The sequence below is a fragment of the Echinops telfairi genome, unplaced genomic scaffold (genome assembly GCF_000313985.2).
Source record: "Echinops telfairi isolate 266 unplaced genomic scaffold, ASM31398v2 ScPeMD7_7465;HRSCAF=8503, whole genome shotgun sequence".
Taxonomy (NCBI): domain Eukaryota; kingdom Metazoa; phylum Chordata; class Mammalia; order Afrosoricida; family Tenrecidae; genus Echinops; species Echinops telfairi.
The window spans coordinates 8,410,990-8,418,515 of record NW_022111365.1 but is presented as its reverse complement, the minus strand read 5'-3'; the positions used below and the strand labels follow the sequence as shown (position 1 = coordinate 8,418,515).

The 7,526-nt window shown below is 37.9% G+C and overlaps 1 protein-coding gene and 1 non-coding gene across 5 annotated transcripts in view; one reads left to right on the top strand and one right to left on the bottom strand.

Moving 5' to 3' along the window:
• Positions 1–7,526, top strand: part of ZFAND4 (zinc finger AN1-type containing 4) — a 101,755-nt gene that overhangs the window by 10,605 nt on the left and 83,624 nt on the right. The gene's annotated exons all lie outside the window — the stretch shown is intronic.
• On the bottom strand, positions 3,258–3,364 carry LOC115873147. The gene has a single exon (XR_004048249.1). It is a non-coding gene; the product is annotated as a U6 spliceosomal RNA (small nuclear RNA).

Here is a 7,526-nt window from a genome sequence, read left to right as displayed (position 1 = left end):
TAAACCTATAAATATATACACATAGATCTATTTCCCCATCTTCATATATAAATATATTTGCATACATACATGACTTTGTTTAGACCTCCATAAACGCCCTTTGCCTCCTAGCTCTTTCCTCTATTTCCTTTGACTTTCCTCTTCTCCCACTATCAGAATGAGTCTTCATTTGGATTTAAGTATTTCCTCTTGGTTACATTACCCTTGATCCTGCCCTACCAGGCCTCCTATACCCTCCTCACCACTGATTTGGATCACTTGTTCCCTTGTCCCTGGGTTTGTTAACACCACTACTGAGATAGTTTATTGTGCCAGCCTGGCCGATAAACACAAGTGGGATTAACTGAAGGTCAGAGAGATAAATGGCTTGGTGAGCTTCATTTTTCTTGTCTCTCGCTCTTTGATCATCAGACCAATGTGCGGCTGCCTTGCTTGTTCTGTGCCTCAATTTAAAGGCTATACTACGTGTGGGACGCCTAGCCTGTGGACTGTGTTGCTGTAAGTTGAGGTCCCTTTAAGACATCTCTGGAGCTGGGGACTGGTGGTTGGTGACCTGCCTTTTGATTGGCTGCTGTGCCGACATAGCCTACCTCTCTCTATAAATAGAGGAAGATCTGGCAGCAGATTAGACTTGAAAGACTGCTAGTCTCTCACACTTCTCTCATGGGAGTGAGTTGAATTGAGCCATTTGTAGTCCTTTATAATTTAACTGTTTCTTTCTTGTATTATATATTTATCTGTATCTGATTTAACAGTTCATTTCTTGTTATATATCTAATTATCTTTATAAATAAATGTATTAAATTATCAGCAATTTGGTTTTATCTCTCTAGAGAACCCTGTCTAACACAACTACCTTTCCCCCACCTCCCCGTCTCCCCTTTTTCCCCGTAACTGTGGGTCTCGTTGTTTTCTCCTCCAGATTGTTCATCCATCCTATCTTATTTAGACAGACCTGCAGAGATAATAACATGCACAAAAACAAGACAGATCAAAACCAAGCAACAGTATACAACAAAACAACAACAAACCAATGACAAAAAACAAAACAAAACACTACAAGAAAGAAAAGCTTGTAGTTAATTCAAGTATTGTTTGTTGGCCTTTAGGAGTGTTTTCCAGTCCAATCTGTTTGGGCACCATGCCCTGGCCCCAAAGTCCACGTTCAGCATTCCCTGGGGACCTGGGTTTCTGTTATGGACTGAATTGTGCTCTCCAAAAATATGTGCTGTAAATCACAACCTCTCCACTTGTTGTTGTAATCTCATTAGGGAATGGATTGTATTTGTCATGTTTAGTGTAGAGTATATTTTGACTCAATCTTTTACAAAATATATAATGAGCAGATTAAGCAAACTGAGATTAAATAAGAGCGATGCCATGACATCTTAAGATTTATGGAGAGCAGAAGCTTATAATAAAAAAAGTATCTTCCCCCAGATCTTTCAAAGGTTAAGCACCTTCTCTAAGAGCGTGTATCCAAAATGTGAACTTCTAGCATCTTAAAGGATGAGAAAGTAAACAATCCACTTATTAAACAATCCACTTCAGTGACAACATTAAATAACTAAGACAGACTGGATTTTGGTTTTTTAACTATTTCTAAAACAGAGATGATACTTAACCTAATCATGATGTTCTAAGGACATTTGAGAAGTTGTTATTATGTGCTATTTAGTTAGTTTCACCTCACAGAAATCCTATGTACAACAAAATTAAACATTTCTCAGTCCTGCACCATCTTCACAATCATTGCTTTGTTTGAGCCCATTGTTACAGTTACTGTGCAAATCCCATCTTCTTGATGGTTTTCTTCTCTTTTGTCCTCTTTTTACCAAGTACTTATAAAAAACAAAGCCCATTTATTTTTCCATTAAACAAAACCTCTAAGAAGTACCAACATATGCAAACCACTGTGTTAGGTGCTAGGTTAATCAGAAGTGGTTTCTCTCATGAGTAGCTTACAGGAAAGCCATGTAAAAACATGACATTGTTTGCTATGATTTAGGTTTCATAGTAAAAAAATATAAATGCAAAAGGCTAAGTCGAATAGCTGATATTGGAGCTGAGTCTTAAAAAATGATTAGGTGCTTGGCAGGAGGCTAAAGGTCAGGAAGCGTGAGGAGAAGAACAGGAGCAAAGAAACGGGCTGAGATTCAGATGATAAGCAGAGTAGGAAAGACTTTTCAGGATGGGGTTTCTGGAGCAGTGAAATAGGACTGGAAGGTGAAATGCAGGATCTTCAGAGCCTTTTGTGTAGAAGCAATGCAGAAGCCATATCTGACCTCCTCTGGCTTCTCTATTGCCACAAGGCAGAAGTCAGGCATGCCTCCATCCTCCATTTTTCTTTACCTGTTCTGACACCAACCATTGCTCTTCTGGCACACTACTATGCTGGGTTCAATAATTAATTGCAGTGGCCACACAAAACTCACAGATGTCAATTCTCCCAGTCTACCTTGTCTTACAGGGTCACTATGAATTGGTATCGACTCAATGATTGGGGTTTTCTTAGTAAGTTAACATGTTACCACAAATCAGGATCAGTAAATCTTAAGGATATGATCATTGGTCCACAGCAGTGTCTCTCCTCAGCCAGCAGCCAAATTTCTCTCTCTTCCTCATCTTCTCAGCCATGTGATCCCTTGGCTTCTGCTATGAGCCAGGAAACCAACCTGCTGCTCTGCCCCACACTCTCATAGACTTTAGGTTGCTCCTCGTTATATCTCGTGGTCTCTTTGCCTAGGCTTCTGCTCTTGGCTTTGCTCTGCCCCATGGTTTATGTGCTGCAGCTTCTGGTGCCTCTGGTGTTGGCCTCTACCACTTTAGGCAGAGATCTTGAATGTGCTAGACTGGTGCCTGCTCTTCTGATTGTCTTGGGATGTTACTCTGTGCTCCTGCTTCTTTCTTTTTCATGTTTTAAGTAATACTAATTTATTGTGTTTTGGGAAATAACTAACACATCAAGTTAGGTTCCTGTTTGATAATATCCATACAAATTGATCCATACAAAATATTTGTATATTTTCCATATTGTGTCAGAATTCTCCTTTTGTGTGGGTGTATCAACCTGTAAAAAAAAATTAGTTTTATTGAGCTATAAGTAACACCTCATGAAATTCAATAGTTCAACCATATTAAGAGGGGTTGTGCAATCATCACCACAATCAACTCTGGAACATTCTCTTCCTTTTGTACTCATTGCTGTTGTCTCCCCATTTACTTCACCCTCTCCCCTTCTGTACTCCCAGGTAATTAAAAATGTGGAATACTTGATGAATTTGTGTGTCATTCTTGTGCAGAGACCTTGCTAATCTTTTTTGTATTGTTGCGGTTTTGGTATATGTACTGCTGAGGCAAGCACTATACTGCTTCTGAGATGACTCTTTATACACAGAATAGCTTCTATGGAGCTGTAGTTTTTTGTCTTTCAACAGATTTTACCCCCAAGGAAGCAAAATGTGGGGACTTATGTCACACCCTCGACTAAGGTGGAGAATCAGAATATGTCCCACCCACCTTAGTCCTGTAATAGAGAACTCCCTCTAAAATGGGATTATAACCACAGGCATAGAAGCTGGAATTTATAGTACATCACATAAGGAATTATGTACGGTTAAAAGGACCACATTAATGGACTTTATCTCACTGTTTAAAGAATTTTATTCCATACACAACAGGAAATCATTACAATAAAAGCTAAGATATAACGTGACCAGCTCCACATTTTAAAGAAGAGAGCAGCTGACACCATAGGCAACAGCCTGGAAGAATGAAGGGCAGCAAATGGAGATTACAGCTAGACCAACAAAATTACCCAATTGAGTGATGAAAGGCTGCAACTAAATCCCAATTGCTGTGGATACAGAGAGTAACAGATGATAGACATATTAGGAACTTGTTAACTGCATATCAAGGAATGGGTAGGAGAAACTGGAAATTATTCCTAGATTTCTGAATTGAGTAATTATTAAAAATTTTATGGTGGTAGGCTTTATCAAAATAGAGTGTATAAAACATAATTGAGGATTGTGGAGTAGATAATTACACTTTTGAACATGTTGGATTTCATGTATGGCACAACTTTCCTGGCCTGTTTTTCTTATTAATGCAGTTTATTATTTTCCTAAAACTTCTTTCAAATAAGCTCCCTGTGATTGTCGTGTGTGTGTGTGTGTGTGTGTGTGTGTGTGTGTTTTATTCTTTGGGAGTTCCAATAAACAATCACCATACCTTCTGAGCTGACATCTCTGCTTTGGAAGCCACTGTTTTTTGTTGTTTTTAAAATCATTTTATTGGGGACTATTACAGCTCTTTTAATATCCCATACATCAATTGTATCATGCACATTTGTATATATGCTGCCATTATCATTTTCAAAACATTTACTTTCTAATTGAGCCTTTGGTATCAGCTTCTCTTTTTTCCTGTCCCTCCCTCTAACCCACTCCCAGCCTTGTGACCCCTTGATAAATTATGAATTATTGTTATTTTCATATCTTACACTGAATGCTGTCTTCCTTCACCCACGTTTCTGTTGTTCTATTGTTCAGGGGGTGGGATGGATTATGCGTTGATCATTGCAATCAATCCCCCCTCCCCCTCCCCTCAGAGAATGTACACTGGTACAGATAGGAACTGGAAACACAGGGAATCCAGGACGGATGATCCCTTTAGGACCAGTGGTGTGATTGGCGATACCGGGAGGGTGGAGGGAAGGTGGGGTAGAAAAAGGAACCAATTACAAGGATCTACATATGACCCCCTCCCTGGTGGACAGACAACAGAAAAGTGGGTGAAGGGAGACATTTTATAGTACAAGACATGACGAAATAATAATTTATAAATTATCAAGGGTTCATGAGGGAGGGGGTTGGGAATGGAGGGTGAAAAATGAGGAGCTGATACCAAGGGCTCAAGTAGAAAGCAAATGTTTTGAGAATGATGAGGGCAATACACATACAAATATGCTTGACACAATGGATGGATGTATGGATTGTGATGAGTTGTACCAGCCCCCAATAAAATGATTTTTCTTTAAAAGCATATGGAAATATAAAAAATTAGGGGAAGAAAATGAAAACCAAACATAGTAAAAAATGCTTTTAAATCTATCATGGGTTTAAATAATATTTAAATTCTGCAAATATTTAAAAGTAACTAGGTTTGGCAAATAATTCACTTGAAATTGATATAAATTCCATAAAACTGCTTATTAAATGTAAACACACTATATACAATTGCCCTGATAGTGTAGTGGTTGGGTGTTGGGTGCGATTCAAATTGTCGGCTGTTCGAAACCACCAGCAGCTCAGCAGGAGAAAAACTGAGCTTTCTACTTCAGTCAACAATTACAGCCTCAGAAATCCATGGGGGTTGCTATGAATCAGCATTGACTTGATGGCAGTGAATTTGTTTGAGTTTTGTATATAATTGGTACTGAAACATTTAGGCAGTCAATTTCAGGATAGCAAGAGTTATTAAATTTGATCTCACATTTATATGAATTAATTAGCTTCATGATTGCTTTTGATCTTGCTTAAGAGAGTGATAGCTGATCTTTATGCATTTTTGGCCATAGTATGTAGATCCAAATTCCACTATATGTCACATTAGTGGTAATTCTGTGGTCTTCCTCCAGTTTCTGGACTTCAGTAACCATGTCTTCATTCTTTGAGGTTGATGGTTTTTCCCTTCTTTCAGTTCATCTTTTAGGTGTTCCTAACCTTCCTTACAACACTTGAATGACCTGAGAACCGTTGTTTTATGAGGGACAGAATTCCTATAAACTTGTTGCAAAGCTCCAATGATTTGGGAAGATGTCCACTTGAGTTTTTTTTAAAATTTATTTTTAATATTTGGTGTTATCTCTGACCTTAAAAGAGGCTTTAAAAAACAAAACAAAAACAAACAAACAAACAAAAAAAAGAGGCTTTTTTTTTTTTGGTAGCACCAAAAATATTTTTTTTAAGACACCTAATGAAATTAACCTTGTTTATATCAATCACTGATTGCAGAAACATATGTAAACATGTATTAGGAATAAATATGTGTGTGCACTGGAATCCTAGGGGCAATGATGTTTGTTTATTTGAAAACAGCTTTATTGGCACTTCATCCACATGTCATACAACTCAATAATATCAAGAAGAATTGTATAATCATTACCACAATCAATTTTAGAATATTTTCTTCTTATATTCATTGTTATTCATGTATTTATTTATTTAGCATTTTTTAAATGTACACATTGATGATTCATATTTCCTTTTGACTCTTACACTTCCCTAATGTTCAGTTTCTATTCACCTGGGCTTATCTGATAGCTTTTTTTCCTGCTCCTGAGGTTTTACTTATTGTGAAATGTATTAGAATTTTTACTTACCATATATACTTGTGTAGAAGCCAAGTTTTTCAGCACATTTTTATGCTGAAAAAGCTACCTCGGCTTATACTCGAGTGAGGGTCCCCCTTAGCTGTTCTCCGGTGCAGTGTGGGTCTTCTCCTTTCTCTCCTGTTCATCTGCGGATACCTGGCTGTAGTATTAAATTAAAAAATTTCGCGGGGGGGTGGGTGGGGGACGGCACAGCCCCCACCGCTAATGCTCCTATTACTACTATTCGGATTCAGTAATGCACAATTGTACGGTTGAGATATATAAGTATTATATTAAAGTCATTGAGAGCATGAGAGATATTACAATAATACAGTCAGACATGTTACATGGCAACATTGCTCACCTCAGCTCAGCTTAGTGGTCCACGTGGAGAGAGGGGGAAGGGTAGGGGGGAAAGGGAACAAGGGAGAGGGGGAAGAGAGTCAGGGTGGTCAGAGTCCGAGTCCGCCATGAATATCCAAAACAACTGATGCCTTAATTAATGTAATTTTATTGGTATCTATTTTTATTTTGAAATTTACCAGTAGCTGCTGCGTTTCTCACCCTAGGCTTATACTCGAGTCAATAAGTTTTCCCAGTTTTCTAGTGATAAAATTAGGTGCCTCGGCTTATATTCAGGTCGACTGATATCTGAGTATATATGGTACTTCTAAGGGAGATTTTCCAACCCATTCTATGTGGCCAATATTTCTTTGATACACCAAACCAGAAAATGACATTTAGAGAAAATAAAAATATGGACTAATGTCTGTTATAAATATAGGTACAACCCCCCCCCACCCAAAAAGAGTTAGCAAACAAAATTCAGCAATGTATATAAACGTTTTTACACCATGTAAAAATATTATTTATCCCAGGAATAGAAGGTTGAATCAAAATACAAAAACCAATGTAATATGTACAAGATTAATAGAAGAAAGGACAAAACCATGTGATCATCTCATTGAGACACAGAAAAGCATTTACCCAAGACCTAACCCTGAGAGGGGGCAGCTATTAAAACAGAGTGGATATTGGAGAAGGGCATGGTGCCCCAATAGGCTAGACTGGAAAACACAAGCTTTTCTTTCTTGGTATATTTTAATTTGTTCTTTGTCAGTGGCTTGATGTTGTTGCTGTTTTGTTGTAC